The 24925-nt window shown below is 38.8% G+C and overlaps 2 long non-coding RNA genes across 3 annotated transcripts in view; one reads left to right on the forward strand and one right to left on the reverse strand.

Annotated features, from left to right (window-relative positions):
• LOC144298794 (uncharacterized) overlaps positions 1-24925 on the reverse strand; it is an 80501-nt gene that overhangs the window by 39947 nt on the left and 15629 nt on the right. For both annotated transcript variants that reach the window (XR_013365677.1, XR_013365678.1), the window contains exon 2: positions 21053-21149. This is a non-coding gene — a long non-coding RNA (uncharacterized LOC144298794). The remainder of the gene's footprint in view (positions 1-21052; positions 21150-24925) is intronic.
• Positions 1146-3297, forward strand: LOC144298793 (uncharacterized). The gene is made up of 3 exons (XR_013365676.1): positions 1146-1268; positions 1903-2049; positions 2804-3297. It is a non-coding gene; the product is annotated as an uncharacterized LOC144298793 (long non-coding RNA).

Below are 24925 nucleotides of genomic sequence, written 5' to 3' on the forward strand. Positions count from 1 at the left end.
CCTTGGCACCTCATTAACATTCAAGGCCTGTGGGAATTTCTGCTTTGCCACCAGTGTAAAAAAAAAAAAAAAAAAAAAAAAAGAAGAAGGAAAGAAAAATATAACAGCATCGAATTAATGGTTAGGAGGGAGTTGTACCAATTCTTGCTCTTTTTCACCAAGTCAGGGAACAAAATTATTCTAATTTAGCAAAGGCATGGGAGATGAGCATGATAGTGATTGGGTTCAGGTCATGCCACCCCAAAATATGGCACCTTGGCATACTGAATATTTTCAGCTGAAAGAGTTTGAGAAAATAGCAGAAGCAGGAAGGCCACTCTGACCTTTTTCCAACTTGTGTCCTAAAATTGGCCATTAAAACCCTCATAGGAGGGGTGCCCTACCTACAACTGGAGGAAAGGAGCATCTTTATTGCCTCAGACAAAGAAACTCGGAGAAGAATCTGGTCAAACCAGCCTTGCTAAATCTCTCCCAGTTTACTATGCTATTCTACATGACTGTCTACTCTTCATCAAACCTAACATAAAAATGCTCTGGTTTTACTATTTCTTCGGCTCTTCATTTCCTCCAGAATCCTCCCTTGTCACGTGAAATTTATATTAAGTAAGTTTGTATGCTTTTCCTCTGCTAATCAGTCTTTGTCAGTTTAATTTTCAGACCTAGTCAGGAATCCTAAGAGGGTTAGGGAAAACTTTTTCCTCCCCTACAATAGACTCTTGAAAAGTTATGGAAGTCTGATTTTCTTTTTGGCTCAATTGATACTAAGTTGTCTCCTGTGAAAAAATCACATGTGGGCTCTCTCCCTGGATGCACAGAATAAAGTCTTTTTAACAAGGTTCTGTTGAGTCATTTGCATCTCCGAAAAGAACCCCATAGAGACTGAGTTACTCAGAACTAAAATTAACTGAACCCCTCACTTCCCAGATTTATAATAACCCTGTGCAGCATGGGGAGCAGTTGGTAGGCATCCTAATCTCTCTGAATTGACCTCTTTGCCATTCTCCTTATCACTATGGCAGAGCACATTTCCTTCCCAGGGAGGAAACGCAAAACTATTCCAAGTTGGCAGAATTGCCCAGAGGAGATAAGACTGCACTGTATTAACCTTCCCACCCAATATGCTCCCAGCTCCAAGAGGAGGGAAAACAAGACTCAAATTAATTTGTGTTATTACTGTTGTACTTAGCGTGGCTCACAGATTTTGGGCTGATTCTTCTCTCTCAGGTCTGGACATCTCCAGCAAAGCTTTCTCTGGGACAAAGGGGCAGGTAGGTCATGCAGATTATTTCTCACTGTCAAAGAGTCAGGAGACAATTGCATCCTGCAGTAACTGTTAACCACATGACTTTCTCAAATGTTTACATGAAAGGTAGAACACAATAGGAGGTCCTAAGTAGACCATGGAGGAAGGGGTTGGCAGAGATAATTGGTCACACATAAATGCCACACTGGTACTTAGTAAAGCTGAATTAACCATAAATAATTTGGGTATAATATATTTAGCTTTTATTTGGTGAATTAATAAAAGAGAAAGGACACAGTATCTCCCAAACCAGAAATAGGAAAAAAATAGAACGAATGCCTTATGCTTTTCTCTATATTATCATAACGTAACTAGCATATTGAAAAGTCATCAATCTAGCCTCTTTGTGCTAGTGCTTATCATTTCTTGCTGTGGTTCACTGAGATCCACCTTTCTAGCATATTTTTGTTCCAGGGCTCCTTTTGTAAGTGAGAATTGTACTTCTTACAGTTGGATTCCTGCCAAATTCCTGTTTAAGATCATGTGTGGTAGCTTCATATTTCATTTAATTGATTTAAATAGAATTTAATTAATGACCTCTGTGCATCTACACCCTTTATCCTGTAATTTTCTTCTCTCTGTCTCTCTTTCTCTCTCAGCTTGGCCATATGACTTGTATAGGCCAATGGGAAGTTAGCGAATGGAAGACAGAAGCATGAAGAACACTTGCCCATTTCTACTTCCTCCCTGCTCCTCTGCAATTTCCTGTGATAACAGGCACACACAGGCTGGCCTAGCAGAGAGATGTGAGAGACTCAAGTCACCTTTGGGGTGGAGACCTGACTCATCTCAGTAGAGGCCCCCCTCAGACCAGCCAGCCCCCGTTGGACACGGGCCAATACACCTCAGAAAATGAGCAAGTCCTACTCAGGCCAGTGACTCTCCCAGTCAACCTACAGATTTGTGAGAATTATTCATAAAAGATTAATTTTTTAAGACACTGAGTTTGGGATGATTGTAATACAGTATTATTGTGGCATTGCTGAGAGGAAGGGGAGACGATAAATGAATACTTGATTTTTTTTTTTTTGCCAGTTAAGAATCAATAATACATTTTGCTAAAGGAGTAAAAATACACCCTGCCATTGCAGAAATAATTTATCCTGTGACATTCTATGACTTATGCCAAAATCTGACATTTCCAAAACCTTGGCTTGGAGGCTGGGAATACTAGGGGAACTATCCTGCTCCTACCTTGAGTTCTGTAGGTGTCCAGGCAAGAGGCTGTCCTCTGGGCCTAAGGGGTGTGACAGGATCAATTTCTTCCCCCTTGCAAAAAGCAGGGTCTCCTCTCCTGTGTTTCTGACAGCCGTATCTCAAACTAATCCCATGTGGGCTCCAAGAAATCAAGTTTGTATGCTTGACATTGTATTAATTGTTTTCCTCCAAAGCTATAATAAATTTGCCTTTCTCTTGTCTTTGAAAGAAAGTGTAGGCGTGAAACTTTTAAGCTAAAAGAATGTTGATGATCATCTAATCATACAATTTTCTTATTTGCAGAAGGATCTATCTTTCCTAAAAGAAAATACCTGGGCACTGGTAATTAAATTTCTTTAAAGGGAAGAAGCAGAGCTTCCCTGGTTGTGGCCAGTTAAAGGGAGCAGAGTGAAGAAAACAGTCTCTCCTAAATCTCTTCTCTTTCCTTCTCCTGCATTCCGAGAGGAGCCCCGATGGCACCACAGACACCTCCTGGATCAGAGCTTCTCAAACTTTCACAAGTACAGGAATAACCTGGAGTCTTGTTAAAATTCAGATTCAGTATCTTTGGATTGGAGCCCTAGAACATTGCCGAACAACTCAGAAAACACTGACTTTCTGAGTACCTCCTTTTGCAGAGAGGGAATGCGACTCCAGGAAGGTCACATTTAACGTCAGGACTGGGATTCCACACACACAGATCAGTATTCTCTTTACCATCTCTCTATATGACCCCAAGTCCCCACAGGTCCATATCAGACAATAAAAGTACTAGTTAATAAAAATGCTGATCTAAACTTCATACATGCTTTTTCTTTCTGCTAAAATGTTTTAACTCACCAAAAGAATCTCTGGCTTTAAAAATCAAATAGTTCCAAGAAATTTGGCAGACTAAAAATATATCCAAAGGCTTCTACTTTAAAATAGCATCTGTCACAACTTCTTACATACCACTAAATACATATAAATACACAGAAGATAAAATAACCAAAACAAAACAAAATGATCAGATGACCCCAAAATAAAGAGTGCTGAATGACCTTGATCCAGAATTTGAAAGGAATGTCTTCTGTCTATAACGTCATTGAGAGTGGGTTGTTCCTGCTTTGCTACATGACACAGAGCAGCTCTACTTGCTGGGGAAAAAAGAGAAGGAGAATGTCTCCATCCAGGCTGACCTGACTCATCGAGCCTTGGCACCTAACTCCCAAACAAAGCTGGCAGCCCATTTCAGTTAGACAGCCACGTCAAGCAATTTGAGTGGGAAACACCATCTAGTCCAGAAAGATCATGTTATATGGGACAACTGGAGTCAGAGATAAACACATTAGCATTAGCTCATGATTGAACTTTGCCATGAGAAAAGATTTCCACCACCACCAAAATGGACAGAATTCTGAACTTAGGCCTATTTGTAGGCTCTGTGCCCTGATCAAGGTCCAGAGAAAAATTTCCCTCAGTCAAGAACAAACAGAATATGCCAACACATGATCTTTAAGAAATCCTGCAGATCAAAGAAAAGAGATTTTATCCAGAACTCAGAAAAATTGCACCATGGAAAGAAACAGAATTTTTTTACCTGTTTCCTGGCTGCACACTTTAGCTGGAAGGCTCTCACCTAATTTCTCTTTTAACTAGCTCACTGCTACTCTTTATTTGGGTTTTACCTTCTCAAAGAGTCCTTCCTCTACCCTCTAGATTAAAGTAGACCTCTATTCCATACTCTCAGGGCACCCTGTGATTTTTGTCAGTATATAATTATTTGTGTAATTATTTCGTTTAATGTCTGTGACTAATAAAGGTGCTACTGAGCATGAAAAAGGTGTTCAGCAAATAATTGTTGAATGAATGATTGAATCTCTATTGACACAGAAGCTGTGCCTTAGTCTATATAAAATAGAAACCGAAAGCCATAATAACAGCAACAAAATATGGAGATGAATATAGAACTTCAGAGTAAGGTACAAAGCAGTGAGTTAAGACAAGGTGAGTGTGGAGACAGAGCAGGATTTTAAGGACACTGACATTGGAAAATCAAGTTAAAATTCTCATTAGATGTAAGAAAGCAGATCCAACATTGTTGAAAATTGAAATGCTGGGAAGGACAGAATTGAGAGATTTTTCTCAGAATTTAAAAAGATGAAAACAATGTGGTAGGAAACTGTATATGGAGCTAGAGAATAAAAGTCTAATTTAAGAGTTATAGGCATATCTGCTGATATAAAACAAAGGAACATCAGAGCCAAATGCAATAAAGACCTAGTTTAAAAGAAAAAGAGTTCAAGAAAGTACTCAAGTATGGTTAAAAAAAGCTCACATGTTCCAACAAAAACAGACAAAAAAAAAAAAAACAGTAAGAAAGGAACCCACAACTAGGCACCTGCTGGAGGCATTTTTGAATGAGTAGAATACAATAACAAAAACAAAAAATCCAACAAAACAAGGTAAGAAACACAAGCTAAGGAGAAACATTATATGTTCTCATTCATTTGGGGAATATAAATAATAGTGAAAGGGAATAGAGGGGAAGGGAGAAGAAATGTGTGGGAAATATCAGAAAGGGAGACAGAACATGGAAGACTCCTAACTCTGGGAAACGAACTAGGGGAGGTGGAAGGGGAGGAGGGCGGGGGGTGGGGGTGAATGGGTGACGGGCACTGAGGGGGGCACTTGACGGGATGAGCACTGGGTGTTATTCTGTATGTTGGCAAATTGAACACCAATAAAAATAAATTTATTATTATAAAAAAAAAGAAACACAAGCTACCTCAAAATGAAGAAAAATAAGTGCCAGCAGATAATGGAGGGAAGACTAGAACAGACAAGGCTTACGAACCAGTAATTTTATACACAGTCAAGCCATTATTCATGAGAAGGAAGAAAAATAAGGTCTTAAGCATGCAAGTCTTCAGAAATTATATCAACCCTGTACCCTTTCTGAATAATATTAATAATAAATTACCAAAAGTTTACATCCTGCTGAATGAAAGATGATTCAAATTAAACTGTCATGTTTTATTGTTCAAATATATACTTGCAATGTAAATTTAGCAGTCATAAAGTGGTATGCATAAAATAACAGCTCACCAAATGCATAAATTAAAAACTTTAAGATGAAATGGACAGAATTACAACCAATGGAGAAGATTTTAAACAAGATTTTTAAAGTTTTGGTAGATAAAGGACACAAGAGGTAAATAAATGCATAAAGAATTTAAATAATATAAAATAAAATTTGTAGGGGAGTGCTGCAATACATAATCTATAAGCAAAAATTCACCTCTTTTCCAAGTTTCCTTGATATCCTTATAAAAACTGATCAGGTATTAAACAACATCCACAAAACTTTGGAACTTGTAATTAAGAAAAATTACATTTGCCACATTTTCTAACACAGATGTTTTAAAACTAGAAATTGCTAGTGAAACTTTAAACAAGACAAAAATAAACCAGCCTTTTGAAAAACATAAATTCTGTTATAATCTTAGTTGAGAACTCGATATGAGAGTACAAGTTTTCACCTTAAACCATGTGGTCTCACATTTATTTTGTGATACTTCAGTAAAAATAGAAAATATATGTGTGTGTGTTCATTTTAATCTAGACCACTGGATATTCAGTCGCCCCAAATCCTCCAAGGTAATGTGTTAGCACTCCATCAAAGACCACACTTTCAGGGCAATTATTCCAAATTCTGCAGCAATATTGATCTCAGAACAAAATCTAAGGTTTGGTGAATTAGCATAATTTATGTCAGAAATGAAGTTTGTTTAGTGCATCTAGCAGGTTTTTTTTTAATTGCCACAATGGATTTTAGAAATGAGTTTATACTGGTGACTTTAATAGTGCTCAGGGTGTTCAGGTTAGTTAGGAATATGCAAGAGCCATTCAGACCCTTGTAGGCACTAGGTATAAAATTCAAGGTATCCTAGATTCTTCTTGGGTAGGGATGGTACCCTAAACTTGATGCATAAACAATTCAGCATTCAGCAGATAATGAAGAGGATTCTCGGTTGTTGAAGTCCATTGTATGCTTAGCAGCAACCTGCTGCCTTTGTCTTGGGTGAATAGTTTATGGAATATTCCAATATTCCAACATTTATGGAAGGTACTATTAAATCACCTAAAAATAGAGATGGAGTCTTTATTGAGCCTGCAGAGCACAGTGTGTGGACTCTCAATTTTACTTGCTAATAAATATCTGTGAGGCAGAGATAGCTAGATCTGAGATTCAGCTTCATTGCAACTTTTTAGTAGGTCTGTGGAGAGGAAACTTATCACCTTCTCCATTATGTTAGGCTGCTGAAAGTTCTCTCAAAGAATAAACTGGCTGAGTTTGACCTAATCAATTTAAATCAGTTCCCAATAGGGCACAGCAATGCCTCTAATATACCAAGTCAATGGCCCATTTTGACCTATTATAGGGACTTCTAAGTACAATAGCACATTTTCTCAACTCACTGATTCACGGTTAAATATTAGGAACAATGATTAGTATGCTGCTAGCTATTAAGATAAGAAGTACAGCTATTATGATTAAGGAACTCATTTTCTAATTTTATTTCATTTGTATTAAACAAATTTAAATAGCTACATATGGCTAGTTGACTATCTTATGGGACATCATAGCTATAGAACATTTCCATTATCACAGACAGTTCTATGGGGGTGACATTAGAATCAAGAAGGTGATTGCATGACTCTCCTGATACACTGCATCTCTTAAGTCATAGCCTCAATTAATAGGATCCCTGAGTTCTCCTTGTCCTGTAATTGAGTATTCCCTTCCCACTCTGGTTCTGGACTTGATTATATGACTTGCTTTGGCCAATGGAACAAAAGAAAATGTAACACAAGCAGGTTTTCTTGCCCTTGATTTTGTGCAACAATCATGAGAACATACCCACGCTAGCCTGCTGGAGAGACTTGAGATACATATGGAAAAGACACATAGTATTCCATCTGAGGCCAGCCTAGACCATCCAGCCTCTGAATAAGCCACCAGCGGACTATAATTGGATGAGAGAGCTCAGTCAGCCAAGATCAGTGGAACCACCCAACTGACCTAATAGACTTAGGTCAATTGTCCTAAGAAATGGTTATGATTTTAAACTAAGTGTTGGCCTGGCTTGTTGTAATTGTTCTTAAGTATCAGTCATGATCAAGCTCAACTATTGACCCAGTTGCTAAACTCAATTGAATAAAAATAAATAAATGTCTAGGGAAGACTGGACAGATGAAGGGCTATATGTTTATGTCCTCCTAAAATTTGTATCTTGAAACCCTAATTCCCAATGAGATGATGATATTTGTTGGTGAGGTCTTTGGAAGGTGATGTGGTCATGAGGGTCATGAACATTCAGGATGGGATTAGTGCCCTTCCTTATATTAAGAGACACTATACAGCTTCCTTTCTTTCTCTCTCTCCCTCCTCCTCTCACCTCTCTGATCTCCCACCATGTGAGGAAACCAGGAAGATGCACTCACCAAGAACTCAACCATACTGGCACCCTGATCTCAGACTTCCACCCCCAAAGCTGTGAGAAATGAATGTTTATTACCTTTTTTTTATTGGAGTTGAATTTGCCAACATACAACACCCAGTGCTCATCCCACCAAGTGCCCCCCTCAGTGCCCGTCACCCAGTCACCCAAACACCCCACCACCTCCCTTTCCACTGCCCCTTGTTCGTTTCCCAGAGTTAGGTGATTCTAGCGTTTTGTCACCCTCACTGATATTTTCACTCATTTTCTCTCCTTTCCCCTTTCACTATTTTTTATATTCCCCAAATGAATGAGACCATATAATGTTTGTCCTTCTCTGATTGACTTACTTCACTCAGCATAATACCCTCCAGTTCCATCCACGTTGAAGCAAATGGTGGGTATTTGTCATTTCTAATGGCTGAGTAATATTCCATTGTATACATAAACCACATATTCTTTATCTGTTCATCTTTCGATGGACACCGAGGCTCCTTCCACAGTTTCGCTATTGTGGACATTGCTGCTAGAAACATTGGGGTGCAGGTGTTCTGGTGTTTCACTACATCTGTATCTTTGTATCCCAGTACAATTGCTGGGTCATAGGGCAGATGTATTTTTAACTCTTTGAGGAACCTCCACACAGTTTTCCAGAGTGGCTGCACCAGTTCACATTCCCACCAGCAGTGCAAGAGGGTTCCCCCTTCTCCACATCCTCTCCAACATTTGTTGTTTCCTGTCTTGTTAATTTTCCCCATTCTCACTGGTGTGAGGTGGTATCTCATTGTGGTTTTGATTTGTATTTCCCTGATGGCCAGTGATGTGGAGCATTTCCTCATGTGCTTGTTGGCCATGTCTATGTCTTCCTCTGTGAGATTTCTGTTCATGTCCTTTGCCCATTTCATGATCAGATTGTTTGTTTCTTTGCTGTTGAGTTTAATAAGTTCTTTCTAGATCTTGGAAACTAGCCCTTTATCTGATCTGTCATTTGCAAATATCTTCTCCCATTCTGTAGGTTGTCTTTTAGTTTGTTGACTGTTTCTTTGCTGTGCAGAAGCTTGTTATCTTGATGAAGTCCCAATAATTCATTTTTGTTTTTGTTTCCCTTGCCTTTGTGGATGTATCTTGCAATAAGTTGCTGTGGCCAAGTTCAAAAAGGGTGCTGCCTATGTTCTCCTCTAGGATTTTGATGGATTCTTGTATCACATTTAGATCCTTCATCCATTTTGAGTGTATCTTTGTGTATGGTGCAAGAGAGTGGTCTAGTTTCATTCTTCTGCATGTGGATGTCCAATTTTCCCAGCATCATTTATTGAAGAGACTATCTTTTTTCCAGTGAATAGTCTTTCCTCCTTTGTCGAATATTAATTACCATAAAGTTGAGGGTCCACTTCTGGATTCTCTATTCTGTTCTATTGATCTATGTGTCTGTTTTTGTGCCAGTACCACACTATCTTGATGACCACAGCTTTGTAGTACAACCTGAAATCTGGCATTATGATGCCCCTGACTCTGGTTTTCTTTTTTAATATCCCCCTGGCTATTCGGGGTCTTTTCTGATTTCACACAAATCCTAAGATGATTTGTTCCAACTCTTTGAATAAAGTCCATGGTATTTTGATTGTTTAAGCCACTCAGTCTGTGGTATTTGTTACAGCAGCCAGAACCAACTAAGGTAGATGGTATGTCCTATTCTTCTGGTAGGTATATTGTCCTAATCAAGGTAATCTTCTCTTCTTTTCTCCACTTAGGGGGATACCTACAAAGGAGTTTATGATCCCTCTCTACTCAATTATTTAGTACTCTCATGGAAGGAGGAGTTGATAATCAGATATATGAAAGTATAAAATATTTGTTGGATCAGGTGTTATAAATGTGGGAATTATATCTATAAAAGGCAGTGTCTAAGGTCCTACTCATTTCCTTTTACTTCCTATTTTCTACCAGGAAGCTCACTTTACTTGTCTTGTCTCTCTGTCACCACGCTAAAAGCTACCATGAAAGGCTACAGGCCTACTTTCCAGAGGTAAGCACCATCCTTGCCCATGTGATTAATAGGAAAGGAAGGATTAGAATCACCTCATTGCAAATATATGTCAAAATACCCAACAACATTATTTAGATTCTGAGCAGAATTGATTAGCAACCCGCTTGGGCCCCAGAATTAAAACCAATACAGCTATCATGTGAATATAGGATGAAGCTGTCTCACACTTGAATGTGATAAATTAACAACATTGTTCTCTGTTTCTCTTTTGGCTACTGATCTTTGTATACATTTTTACATAGATTCCATAGGGAAAGGAAGCACAAGAGAAAGTCAACCACTCATAGCTTGTTAAAAAATAATCTTGAGTTAATTTAATCAAGTATGGCTATTTTCCCTTATTCTATATGCCACACTCCTTAAATAAGTGTCTAACAGGCAAAATTTCAAACACTGTAATTAAATAAGTTTAGAGAATGGTTACAAAGAGAGGTGTTGGGGAAAGAAGACATTAATAAATTGTCTATTCTTGGAAAGGACACACTTAAAAGATTAGTAGTTCAGGTTGAGAAAGTGATTAATATGAGCAAAATCATTTTAAAATATTGGTGTTATGACAGCAAGAGAAGCAAAGGCATAGAGGTGGAGGAAATATCTTTTTAAATGAAAAACTTCAGACAGAGTTTATACCTTTAACTACACTCAGGCTGCCTACAATCAAAAAAAAAGGCAAAAAGAAATCAATCAAAACCCCATATAAAATGTTGGAGATCCAAAGGGTACAATATATTGGATACTGGTAGAGTAAATGAAATAGTTTGGGTTTGGTTTTTTTCTCACTCAAATATGAGAATGTAAATTTGGAACAAAGATACAAGAGTAACATTTTTCCTTCGAGCTCAAAAGCTTTTAGAGAAAAAACCCTAGAGGAGAACACAGGCAACACCCTTTTTGAACTTGGCCACAGTAACTTCTTGCAAGATTCATCCATGAAGGCAAGAGAAACAAAAGCAAAAATGAACTATTGGGACTTCATCAAAATAAGAAGCTTTTGCACAGCAAAGGATACAGTCAACAAAACTCAAAGACAACCTACAGAATGGGAGAAGATACTTACAAATGACAGATCAGATAAAGGGCTAGTTTCCAAGATCTAGAAAGAACTTATTAAACTCAACAGCAAAGAAACAAACAATCCAATCATGAAATGGGCAAAAGACATGAACAGAAATCTCACAGAGGAAGACATCGACATGGCCAACAAACACATGAGGAAATGCTCCACATCACTGGCCATCAGGGAAATACAAATCAAAACCACAATGAGATACCACCTCACACCAGTGAGAATGGGGAAAATTAGCAAAGCAGGAAACCACAAATGTTGGAGAGGATGTGGAGAAAGGGGAACCCTCTTGCACTGCTGGTGGGAATGTGAACTGGTGCAGCCACTCTGGAAAACTGTGTGGAAGTTCCTCAAAGAGTTAAAAATACAACTGCCCTACGACCCAGCAATTGTACTACTGGGGATTTACCCCAAAGATTCAGATGCAATGAAACGCCGGGACACCTGCACCCCGATGTTTATAGCAGCAATGTCCACAATAGCCAAGCTGTGGAAGGAGCCTTGGTGTCCATCGAAAGATGAATGGATAAAGAAGCTGTGGTATATGTATACAATGGAATATTACTCAGCCATTAGAAATGACAAATACCCACCATTTGCTTCAACGTGGATGGAACTGGAGGGTATTATGCTGAGTGAAGTAAGTCAATCAGAGAAGGACAAACATTATAAGGTCTCGTTCATTTGGGGAATATAAAAATAGTGAAAGGTAATAAAGGGGAAAGGAGAAAAAATGAGTGGGAAATATCAGAAAGGGAGGCAGAACATGAAAGACTCCTAACTCTGGGAAATGAACTAGGGGTGGTAGAAGGGGAGGTGGGCGGGGGGTTGGGGAGGCTGGGTGACGGGCACTGAGTTGGGCACTTGACGGGATGAGCACTGGGTGTTATTCTGTATGTTGGCAAATTGAACACCAATACAAAATAAATTTATTAAAAAGAAACTTTTAATCCAAAAATATATCCCATAGAATGCTATAGTAATAGTCTTTATTTAAATGTCACATACCTTCATTGTAATATTCACAGTCAAGTGCTACAAAATAAAAGAATAAATATTTAACCCCCCCCCCCCCCCCAGAAAAGTGAGTAGTATGTGGCCTTCTTATTTGCAAATCAGGAGTAAGCGAGGAGGGATGCCTGGGTGGCTCAGTGGTTGAGCGGCTACCTTTGGCTCAGGTCATGATCCCGGAGTCCCAGGATAGAGTTCCACATTAGGCTTCCTGCTTAGAGCCTGATTCTCCCTCTGCCTATGTCTCTGCCTCTGTGTGTGTGTGTCTCTCATGAATAAATAAATAAAATCTTTAAAAAAAAAAAAAGAAGTAAGTAAGGAGCAGGGCCACAGTGGGGGCAGAGGAGCATGGAGAGATTGAATGAACAAATGGAGTTTGTATTAGCAGAAGTTCAAAACTGTGCAAAAGCAATTGTTTCTTCAAATTTCCCTCAAATAAATGAGAAGAATGGCCAGCCAGTATAAGTAAAATAGTGAATCAGAGCCCATCTCTATTCTTGCCCCAACCTTCCAAAGTTTGTTTTCTAGTCAAATCATTCTGTTTCAAATCACTTTTGCCATTCTAGTTTATTTCAAACAGTCCTCTATTTTGAAGATTTACTACTCAGCAATAAGTAGTTGAAACTTCCCACAGAAGTTATTAGCATCTCTCCTGACCTTGAGTACTTCTCATATGTAACACCCAAGCCCTGAGTCAATAGAACAGACTGCTCCCAGAACAGGATTTTAACCACATACACTCAACAACATGGTAGGTGTTAGTCACCTATTGCTGTGTAACAGATGATTCTAAAAGTTAATGGCCTAAAACATGATCATCATTTATTACCTCTTGTGGTTCCTATGGGTAAAAAAATTGGGGCTGGTCAGCTAGGCAGTTCTGACTTTGGGTCTTGTGACCTATCTTAGTGTTGTGGTCAGATGGCAACTGAGACTAATGTCATCTTCAAACCTTTTTCATTCACATGTCTGGTGACAGGGCTGAAAGACTTAAACAACTGGAGTCCTGAATATCTGCAGTTTCTCAGATTTCATTCTCTATCTCTTTGTGGTCTTTTTATGTGGTTTCTCCAGAATGGTGGCCTTAGTGTAACTGAACATATATGTCAGTTCAGGATCCCAAGGATGTCTCAAGAAAGAAAAAAACAGGTAATAGCAGCATTACCATCTCTAGGTTAGCTTGAGAAGAAGTCACATAGAGTTACTTCTACCATACTTGATTCATTGAGGCAATTGCAAGAACTGTCCAGGCTCAAGGGAAGGGAACTTAGACCCCAATCTCTCCATGGAAGAGTGTCACAGTCACGTATAAGAAGAGCCCGCGCATGTAATGGTACACTGGTTTCTGGAAAAATGCAGCGTGTTACAACTCCTCTTTTGGTAGCCCTGTGGCTCTTCAATTTCTCCTGTCTTATTAGACATTATAATGAATATAAATGAAGTCAAATAAAAGAGTTTATCAAAGCTAGAAGAGAATGTTAATGTAAGATGTATCAAAATCAATATCCAGAATTATCTCTTGGCAGACTAGGACTGCTGAGTTTAAAAATAACAAGATGATGTTTATAAAGGGCCATGTGTGGGAATTTAAAAATAATTCTATGAATGCACAATAGGAAACTCCTGGCTTGGCAGGAGTTCTTATGAAAAAGAGCTGGGAATTGTGGTTGATCATAAACATGAAATGTATCAAGAGTGGGATGTGATTGCTTAAACAAATGAGAAGCTGATCCACATTTAGGTTGTATTTGTAGTATATAGTGTTCATATTATGGGAAGTAAAGACCCAACTCCCCTTGCATTCAATTAGCCATTCATTCACTTAATAAATGTTATTGCACTACTACTACCTGCTAGGCACTGTTGTAAGTGCTGGCAATATACCAATGAACAATACACACACAAAACCCTACCCTCATAAAACCTGCATTCTAGTGGAAAAACAAAAGATGAACCAAACAAAAATACTGGAGAAAAAATGATGAAAAAGAAAACAAGAAAGGGAACCTAAATGTTGGCAATGAGAGGGTAACAATTTTAAATAAGGTGGATAGGGAAGTCTTCATTGAGAGGGGCTATTTAAGAAAAGATGAAAAGGACAAAAGAAAATAAGTCATGCATATCTCAGGAAGGACAGAGAGAAGGAATATCTAGGGCAAAGGCTCTTGGGAGGCCAAGCAGCAAAAAGCCCAGTGTGGATGAAGCAAAGTGAGGAAGACTGAGCAGTAGGAGATGCAATCAGAGAGATGACACAGAGCTGATTATCTAGGCCCTTGTGGGTCACTCTTGAGTACTGGATCTCACTCTAAGGAGAGAAGCCAGAGAAAGGCTTGAACAGGGGAGGGACATAAGTTGACTGGGAATTTCAGTAGATCAACAAGAGTGGCCACTGCATTGAAGCATGCAGGGAGACTAATTAGGAGATATTGTTAATAATACAGGCAAAAGATGACAGTAGCTTAAGTCAAGATGGTATATCAATCAGGAAGGTGGCTATAAGAATCTATAGTTCAGAGAAGAAGTCCAGATTGACAATATAAATTTGGCAGGCATCAATAAACAAATATTTAAATCCATCAGTTTGGTTGAAATAACCAAGAGTGAGAATAAAAAGTTTCAAGGGCTAAGCCTCTATAAATACACCCTGAACTTTAGAGACTGGGAAAATGAGGAGGAACAAGCACAGTAGACTAAAAAAATGATCCTACAAGTAGGAAAACCAGACAAATATGGTACCCAGAAAGTCAAACAGAGAAGGTACTTCAAGTAGAAGAGGAGTTTATTATCTGCTACTGAAAGCTCAAATGAAATGAAGAATTAGAATGAATTCAGGACAAGATTTTTCAATGCAAGTCACTGGTGACCTCAATAAAAGCAGTTTTAATAGTGTAATGGGGTAAAACTTTATTGGAGTTCAAGGGAGAATGGAAGGAGGGAAATAGAAGACTGGACAACTGATAGCCCTTTGAGTTTTGCTGTAAAGGGAAGGATACAAGCAAGGTAATGGCTAGATATAAGTATAGTTAAGAAAAGAAAAATAACAACCTGCTTCCATGCTGTTGTGAAGACTCCAGGAAAGGAAAAAAATTTAGGAAAGGGAAAGAAGAATTATTGGATTGATGACTTGAAAAGGTAAGAAAAGGATAAAATCTAGTGGACAAATGGAGGGATGCCCTTACCAAGTGGGAATGGGTAGTTCAGGCTTGCTAATAGGATAGGAGCCAAATATAGGAGCACAGATTCAGATAAGTGAGCACAAGTGGTGGTGGGAGATTGTAGGAGTGTTCCTATGAGTATTCCTATGATTGTAGGAATATTCCATTTCCATTTTCTTTATGAAATGGAAAGCAAGACCATCATGTGAGCATCAGGATGAGGAGGGAGGTGTGGAAGGTCAGAACACAGATGAGAGGGTATGAAATGGTCTTGTAGGAAACTGGAAGAATGCATGAGTGGGGGAAATATGAGTGCTGTGTAGACCAAGACGCACTTAAGGTTGATGACTGTGAATGAATTTGAGACCAATCAGCATGGCTACATATTGCAGAAAGGTGTGGCAAAAGGCTGTGACTTAGTTAAGCAAGTGTTTCAATAAGGGTATTGTGTTTACAGGCAAGAGAGTAATATAATGGTTGGCCCTGGGATTTGAGCCGGATAAAGATGAAAGTGAGGATATTAGGTGACAGACTGAGAGGAGGTGGTTGTATCTGTCTAGAGTTCTCAGAACTAGGAACTACTAGAAGGAGTGAGATGGAAGGGTAGGAGGTGGTAGCAGTAGTGTGACATGTCAGCGCTGAGATAATAGACACTAGCAATGACGATGTCTAGAGTATGAAGGCTCAATGAGTGAGGTAGGGTGCAGGACAAGAGCATGGCAAGAGAGAACAAGGAACTAAGCTACCAATGAATTCATGCTAGAGAACCTAACAATTATCCAAGGACTAAAATGTTCAAGGAATATGGGCAGTGAACAGATAAGTGTACAGATAATTACATCAAGGAAGGAGTAGCAGGTGGAATATGGTAATGACATGAAAGTCAAGCTGAGGGGTAGTATTTAGAGAAGAATTAGGGAGATGATTTAGAATGGCAATAAGGAGCAAACAGAACATCCATACATCATCAAACCCAGTGGCACCAACAGTGTTAAAAAGGAAACAACCGTCAATTGAGTTGCAAGGGAAGCAAGGTGATAAGGTTTCCATTTAGAACAAAAAGTTAAGGGAATGGTCCCAGGAGAGGGTGAGATTATGGGGTATTTTACTCATGACTGTGAGTCCTGGGGGCACCATGGCAGGTTTTTAAGAGATAGAGAGGGTGGGCTATGAGATCAAAAAAGGTGATGGACAAAGTCATGTGAGAAATAAGGCATTACCTCAGAGACATGGGCTTCTTAAGGTGACTGACATATACAGGGGATAAAGGATATAGTAAATCCAAGACAGAGAGTTGTCTCCAAACTGTGAAGGGGAAAGCAGCTGAGAGCATTTGCAAAGAAGGTATAGACTTCCACATCTGAGATTCTGTGTTCAACTCGTAATGCTGTTTTAAGAAAATATAGATGAAGTGAAGTCCATTGAGATGAACAGGCTTGAATAAGGCAAATACAATGGAAAGTCATTTTTGGAAAATCAATAGTAGAAAAAAACTGAGAAGGATTTACTAGGTCTTTGGGAGACAATGAAACTCTCTTAAATTATCAAGAGTATTTAATGTAAGAGAGGACCTTCCTTGGGCCTTATTGCTCCAGAACAGAACTTGAACCTGTTGGCTAGAAGATGGGGGAAAGAAATACCTGTTCCAAAGAGTGAGTTAACCAATGATGGACCAAGGGACAGCTACCGAACAGTGTTGTCCAAAGACCAGTGCTGATCAATAAACTATTTGTTACCAGTCTGTGATAAGGGAAGTATAAAACTTGAGAGTGATCATTTAAAAACTATTGTTAGCAATTTTTCTGTAATGTGTACGCATTTTTTTGAAATGCAACTTTAGGTTTGTTTAGTCAATAAAAATGTGGATTAGTGTTTTACGTGTCTTATTTCATTTTCTTAGTATTTTATTTTTATCATACTTTGTAAAAAGGTTGGCCCTCAATGGATACGGAGATTTTTTTTTAAAGTAGATTTGTTACAATAAATAGCTAGAGAGTTTGAACTAACTTAGAATATCACAGGAGTCATTTACTGGTCCATTCAGCACTCAGATCTTGATTTCTAATACTAAAGGAATCAGGGCTCCTTAGAGAAATGGCTGATGTTAACACTGAGTCAGGAAATAAACAAGAGGAGCCTTGAAGCATCTTGTAGTGCCAGAAAAAAGCAAGTGTTCTCTCTTAGATACACATACATGCACACATCTCGGTATGTCAAAGAGACACAAGAGCCAACTGAAAGAGTTTGCAATGGCCAAAGTGGGAAAAATTTGAACAGCATAAATAAGGTAGCATTGGACTATAACCCAAAGTATCAAATAAATATCCATGTGTATAAATAAATTAATACCCACACTGAAGTAAATAAATGATCACATAAATAAATAGGCAGTAACAAAAAGAATCTAGAGCTTAAAATAATTCATTTACTCTGTCTTTAAGGAGGGGAGTATAACTCCCCACTACTTAAGTGTGGGCTGCAAATAGTGACTTTCTTCCAAAGAGCAGAGTGTGGAATGAGGGAAAAAGAATAACTTTACACTGAAGAAACTTCAAGCCAGGCAATCAAGGTAAGCATCAACAGTGATAATTCATACTGATAGCATCTACCCTTGATAATGATGCGGTGAGAATGGCACTTAACCTCTGTGGTCTTCCTTCCCCAAAGCATATTACCTCAACCTACCATAATAAAAACATCAGAAGGACATTCTGCAAAATGCCTGAACAGTACTCCTCAAAACTATCAGGGTCATCAAAAACAAGGAAAATCTGAGAACCTCTCAGAACCAAGAGAAACCTAAGGAGACATGTATGTGTTATCCTGGAACAGAAAAAAAAAAAAAAAAAGTGACATTAGGCAAAAGCTAAGGAAATCTGAACAAAGTATGGTCTTTAGTTAATAGAAAGTATCAATATTGGTTCATTAATTGTGTGTGATAAATATATCATATTAATGTTAAATGTTAACAGGAGGAGGAACTGAGTATGGAGTATATAGGAACTTTATACTAATTTCACTATTTTTCTGTAAATCTAAAATTGTTCTAAAATAAAAGTTTATTTTAAAGAAAAAAAGAAAATCTTCAAGAGGCTGGACAGGGCTTTCCATTCATAGTGAGAGAGTAAAAACAGGTCTGGAATAGAAGACCTGACTATCCTTACTGAGAAGGGGAAGTCACTTAATTTCACTGAGTTTTGATTTCCTCATCTGCAAAAGAAAAAAAAAAAAAGATACCATTTTTACCTAGTCAGATGACACGATCTATGGAAAGGATCTCTAGAAACATCATAATCTATATACAAGGAAATCTGAAGGTTGTTATCATCATAACACACAGAGAAATTCCCGCATGGTAGATCATTTGGACTAATTGCAATTACAAATGTCATATACCCTGAGCACCCTACTACCAGAGGTTCTGACTCAGTAGGTCTAAGATACAACCTACAAATCTATATTTTGAAGCTTCCCAGGTGATTCTGATACACAGGCAGATTTGAGAACCACTAAACTACCTGAATTCTAAAATCCCTTCTTATTTTATGATCAAATGTTAATGATACATGATTACTTTTTTCCAGATATGTGGCACCCTTTGAGAAAGATTTGAACTTTGCAATAAAAGTATAATTTTGGAATCAGCCAGCCTGTGGGTGATGTGGGTGAACAAAAGGTGCTAGTCACCTAATCTGTTCTGCCTATTTGTTAATTCAACTCAATAGGGAAGGCCTTCAAAGTAGCATGAAAAGACCTAGCTGCTTAGTCTTCTCTAACTAGGGTCCCTCGGTGTGTGTGTGATTCAATTGGAAAATGCTATATATACTATAAAGCTTATATAAAGTGGAAATCTTAAGTATACAGTACCTTGATTTTTTGTGTGTATATATACAGCCCACATGATCATGACCCATATCAAGATATATTTTCCAACACCCCATAAGGCTCCCTAAACTCCTTCCCGGTGTACAGTTATAACAAAACTAAAGTGAGTCCACTCCTTGGTGAGTTGGAGATTGCACCAGATGGAGTTGTCACACTAAGGAAATTTTATTTGCAGCAAATGAGGAGATCATGGGCATAAACTCCAAAGCCAGGACTCTCTGAGCAGGGGTGAGTGTGTTTATTTTATTTGGGCTTATGATGAGTAATCAGAAAGGGGAGTTTTATCATAACATTATAAGAAGGCAGAGGTAACTTTCAGACAGGGGGGAGGGTTATGGACGTGCTCCAAGAGCTGAGAGCCAGGATAAACTAGATGGATCTTGGGCTCCTTATCTCAGGTAATGAATGAATGCAAGGCCTTGCTTACCTTTGAAACAGCACTGGGAGTTTTACCACTGATTTATTGTCTCTGATAAGGTTAGGCTATTTTCTGGCCTGGTAGAGACTGATAGTATTTGCATTCCCTTTGTTCCCTTAAAATCCTTACCTAGGGAGGTTTTTGCATTTCTTTGTAATTCTGACACCTCCTAGGAAGTTCTGCAGGAAGTGTGCTGGGGCTAGTGGAGTGCTAAGGCAAAGATCACTGAAAATAGCTGGGGTCCTGAAATTATTTCTTTCTTTTTCTGGGGACCCCTAAATCTTTCTGCTTACTCAGTCACCCAGCCAGAGGCAGCCACTCTTAAGCCTTCCTTCACCATCAATTAATTTCATGACCTTCATATAAACGGCTCTTGACCTTCATATAAATGGAATCATGTAGCATGAGCTCTTATGTGACTGTGTCCTTTCACTCAACAAATTATCTGTGAGATTCATCCATCCTGGTGAATGTACCAATAGCATGGACTCTTTATTGCTGGTCTTTCAGTTCTTAGCAAGAGCTCTAAATGATCAAGTTCAGATTGTCTATGTACACATTAAATAATTATACAAGGACAGGAACAGAATGACAAGTCAAAGATGGAAAATTCCAAAGATTTTTCTAGGGTGACCTTTGCCATGAGAAAAGAAGGCATCCTTCAAAGTCAGGTGATTCTCCAGAAGGGAATCAGAATGCAGGCTCCATACCACCATTACCTCCCAGAAACCTGCATTTTTGTCACAATATTCTTGACTTGTACATATGCTAATATTTAGGAACCATTCCTATGAACTCTACAGAGAATCTGGAAAAGGGGTTTTTACTAATGGAGTTGCCCAGAGACTGCTGAACAAAAGGTACAGGTTTTGAAATTTGACTTCAGGGATTATCACCTGGAAGGTCTCCTGGAATGTCTGAGTTTGAGGGAACTGAGTTTCACTCTGGTCTTTTATCTCCCTTCTTTGAAATCGGTCTGCCCTGAAGCAAAGGTTTTTTTTGTTTGCTTGTTTTTGTTTTTGTTTTTTGCATAAGACTTGATAGAGCATTTTTAACCAGAAAGAATAAAGAAAAAAGAAAAATGATGGGCCAAACAAGAACAGGGCTGATTTCCTTGCAAGCACAATGTCAAAGCTGATTATCAAAGCCATTATCAGGGGTTCCAGAAAATAAAGCCTTCAGCAAAGCCACAGGAGTTCTTCCTTATTCTCTGGGGTCTGCTGTACAGCCAACCATAAAAGTATACACATATACCCAGGGCAAAACCACTGGGCTCTGCAGAGCACTCTGAATCGGTGAACATTAATCCAAAATACCGTATCAGACATCTTTATGAAAAACCACAATTGCCCTTCCCTGGGTTAATCTGCATTCGTTTGCTAATGTAATTTCCATGCGCTGAATTCCAATGGATAAATAAAACAGTCAATCAACATATCATTCCATTGGTGGTCAATTTTTGTGGGTTTCCAATTGCTGCCCTTTACCTTTATTGCACATCTCCATGGTCCATATCCATGGTCTTCTTCTGAGCTATGTCTATGCCCAGGAAAACAAGCATGCAGACTCACAGGTTCATAGATCCTTCAAAAAAAAAAAAAAAAAAATCCCACTTGGGAAATGTTTTACTAGTACTTTTAATAGTATTGATGACTGACATTAGTAGCTATGACTCACACAGTTCTTAACCTAGTGGATCTTATGTGCACCACAGCAGAGTCCTTGAGAGACAGAAAATGCTATCCTCATTCCACAGGTGAAGAAACTAAGTTTAAGGACTTTCTTTGCCTGAAATTTCTTAGTGAACAGGTACAATTCCCAGTACCCAAACGCATGATCTCGAGTTCCAAATAACATGTTGCTTTATTTTTCTACAATGAAATGCTTCTGTTAAGATTAAGTCAAGAAAAATTCAAAAGTGATAGAGCAGGGGCACCTAGGTGGCTCAGTGGTTGAGCATCTGCCTTTGGCTCAGGTCATGATCCCAGGGTCCTGGGATTGAGTCCCACACTGGGCTCTCTGCAGGGAGCCCGCTTCTCCTTCTGCCTGTGTCTCTGCCTCTCTCTCTCTGTCACTCACGAATAAATAAATAAAAAAACAACTAGGTGGAGAAGGGGATCTTTTCACATTGCATATGCATACCAAATCACTATGACATGCACTTCAGATATTTTATAATTTTATGTGCAAATTATACCTGGATAAAGCTGATTTTTTTTAAAGGCAGACAAGGAAAAAGACATTTTTAAAGACAAATAATTTTGGGATCCCTGGGTGGCGCAGCGGTTTGGCGCCTGCCTTTGGCCCAGGGCGCGATCCTGGAGACCCGGGATCGAATCCCATGTCGGGCTCCCAGTGCATGGAGCCTGCTTCTCCCTCTGCCTGTGTCTCTGCCTCATTCTCTCTCTCTCTGTGACTATCACAAATAAATAAAAATTAAAAAAAAAATAAAAAATAAAAAAATAAAAAAAATAAAAAAAAAAAAGACAAATAATTTTGAAAGTGTAAAAGGACAGCAATTTTGCTTCCTCCTCATATTCTCATCAAAATCACATTTACAATGGTCTCACATTTTACTCACTCATTCTGTGTGGACAGGTGTGCCCTGGAATGAACTTTAGGAATCTTGGCATCTAATCCTACACAACCAAGAATGCATGCATGTGCAGTTCTGAATCACTCCTTTACCTGTCTCAGCCTTTATTGGTCATCACTAAATAAGCCCATTGGTCCTACACCATCTTTAAGGGTCTTCCTCAGCTTACAGTAGATTTCTCTAGGGTGGCGGAGGGAACATACACAGACAGCAATGTAGGATGCTGAAGCCAAGGTTTCTATTGCATTGTTGTACTCCATCGCCTCAGCCCACCTGATTCCTCCCTGCTGGTGTGTAGAAGATGAGCACTGACCTCCAGCACCTCAGCTGTGAAAGACTGCCAAAGTGCAAAATCCCAAAGCATAGCTTTCAACCAGCAGTTGGAAGGAGACACAGGATAAATATTCCAGTGTGGGACAAGTCTGGGGCAATGTCTACATTTTTCCTGAAAATCTCAGTGTGATTGAGCCCATTCACTACAGGAGTAACCAGCTCACGACACACTCCTTTTGGCTTTTCTCTCTTCTCCATTTCATGCTCCCTGTGCCCCTACCTGTGCTTCCTGGATTCATTTCCAAACAATCTATCTTCATCTCAGGTTCAGCTTTTGAGAGAACTCAAAGTAAGACTTAGGCTTTAGAGAATGGTTACTGTCTGAATACAGAATTGGGTGGTATGCAACACATTACCAATTAACCCCTTTAAGCTGTTTCTTTACAATTACAAATTCTTTACAATTTACTGTGATACTTTCTGAATAGTTCTTTTTTTTTTTTTAAAGATTTTATCTATTTATTCACGAGACACACACACACACACACACACAGAGGCAGAGACATAGGCAGAGGGAGAAACAGGTTCCATGCAGGGAGCCGGACATGGGACTCCATCCCGGGACTCCAGGATCACGCCCTGGGTTGAAGGCAGGTGCTAAACTGCTGAGCCACCCAGGGATCCCCCTGAATAGTTCTTTATATGTACCTGCAAAGTTTAGATAGAGAGGTAAGGATATGGCATAATTAGTGTGTGATGTAGCCTTTTCTAAATAGGAGAACCTCCATGAAGCTTTATTTAATAGAGACAATTGGACACTTTCCCTCCATATTTTGTAAAATTATAATTCTTCAGTTAGCACCCCAAATCATACTTTATTGAATTGGTCTGAGGGTGAGGTGTTAAGGCAAAAATCTCTACCAAATCTCTCATTAGGCGATCTTCATTTGGAAGCTGATCACAATTGTCACCTGTCTTTATTGGTAAGAATAGTGTTGGGTGTGAATTACAGAAATCCTCAAATTCTAATGTGACCAACCGTCTCATTTTCTCTGGGGCCATCCTGGTTTTAGCATTGAAAATCATGGGAAAATCATTAGTCATGGGCAAACCAGACGAGATGGTCAACCCCCCAAGTCCTACCTATCTTTATATCATTTAACCATCACTCTCATCTTTGGTAGTACATCTAACTCATCCAGGAGATTTAGGTCATATATTTGCCCCTCTCCGCTGGAAACACCTGATGGGAAACCGGGGAAAGAAGAGTTATCCAAAAAAAGGAGGGGTACTGATTTTTCCAAAAAAAGTGATGGTAGGGAGGTTTAGATGGAGATTGATATACATATACATATACTATGTAGATACAGATATAAATAGACATCGATATCCACCCTATTCTTTAAGGAATCATTCTCTTTCACTCTGCAGATCTCATCATCAATATTATTTTTCCTCCTCTTTTTTTTCCTTTACCTCCCACATAGGTCTTTCCTTTTCATTATATATTCCAGCCCCAACACTCTCATTTTCACAGCACCTCAAGGGACTCACACTTCCCTCCACCATCTGCACCACCAGATCCAAATAAAAGTAAGCTCCAAGAAATATGCTATTCTGAGAAAGAAATGAATAGATACATTAAAAACTAAACGTAAAAATATGTTGTAGAAATTTAGAATGCATATCTGTTTTCCTTCGGCTCACTGTTTTGATTAATGCCATTTTCTCTAAAAATATTAAATGCCCATCTCTTGATTCATGCAAAACTTTTTCTTTAGGCATCCATGGTCAGGAAGTAGGCATTTTAAATAGTCACTAGGGCCCTATTTAGTGTCTAAAGTAGTAACTCATTGCAGGCTTAAAATTCCACCAGAAATATTATTAAATAAAAAGCTGGCCGACTCCTGAACTTGAGTGTGAATTCCTATGCTTAAGGTGGAAAAGATAAAGAACATAGAAACTCGAAAGGATTATCTTCACCAAGAAGTCCTTAATGTTCCCTTCAGCTTGACTGAACCTTGGACAGGCTTCTTCCTGACTTTAGTAGTACCTATTAGCAAATCTGTCTCTCTCTCTCCCTCTCTTCCCGTCTCTGTCCTTCTCTCTCCCTCTCTCTCTGCTTCCTCACCCCCTTCTTCTCTCCCTCTCCCTTCCCCTGCCTTCCTCCATGCTTCACATCTCATCATCTGGAGATGAGATGTGATTTTACATTTTTTTCCTCTTTCTCTCTTTCATTTTTAATGACTTTTGAAAACCTGTGACCCTGAAAACCTTAACTTCTCAAAATGAAATCCTTCATTTTCAAGAGATGCTGGAAAAGGTATTCTTTTAATAGATGGATGTCATCAAAATTATTCTTCCCTTGGACTTTGTCTCCAGAGATTTTTGAAGATTTGGTAATCTTACCATTTGGTAAGTCATTCTCTAAAATTCTCAAAAGTTTTCTAGAATAAAAGCTCTGGGATTCTCCAAGTGTTTGTGGGTTTCT

Source organism: Canis aureus, chromosome 26 (genome assembly GCF_053574225.1).
Source record: "Canis aureus isolate CA01 chromosome 26, VMU_Caureus_v.1.0, whole genome shotgun sequence".
Lineage (NCBI taxonomy): Eukaryota > Metazoa > Chordata > Mammalia > Carnivora > Canidae > Canis > Canis aureus.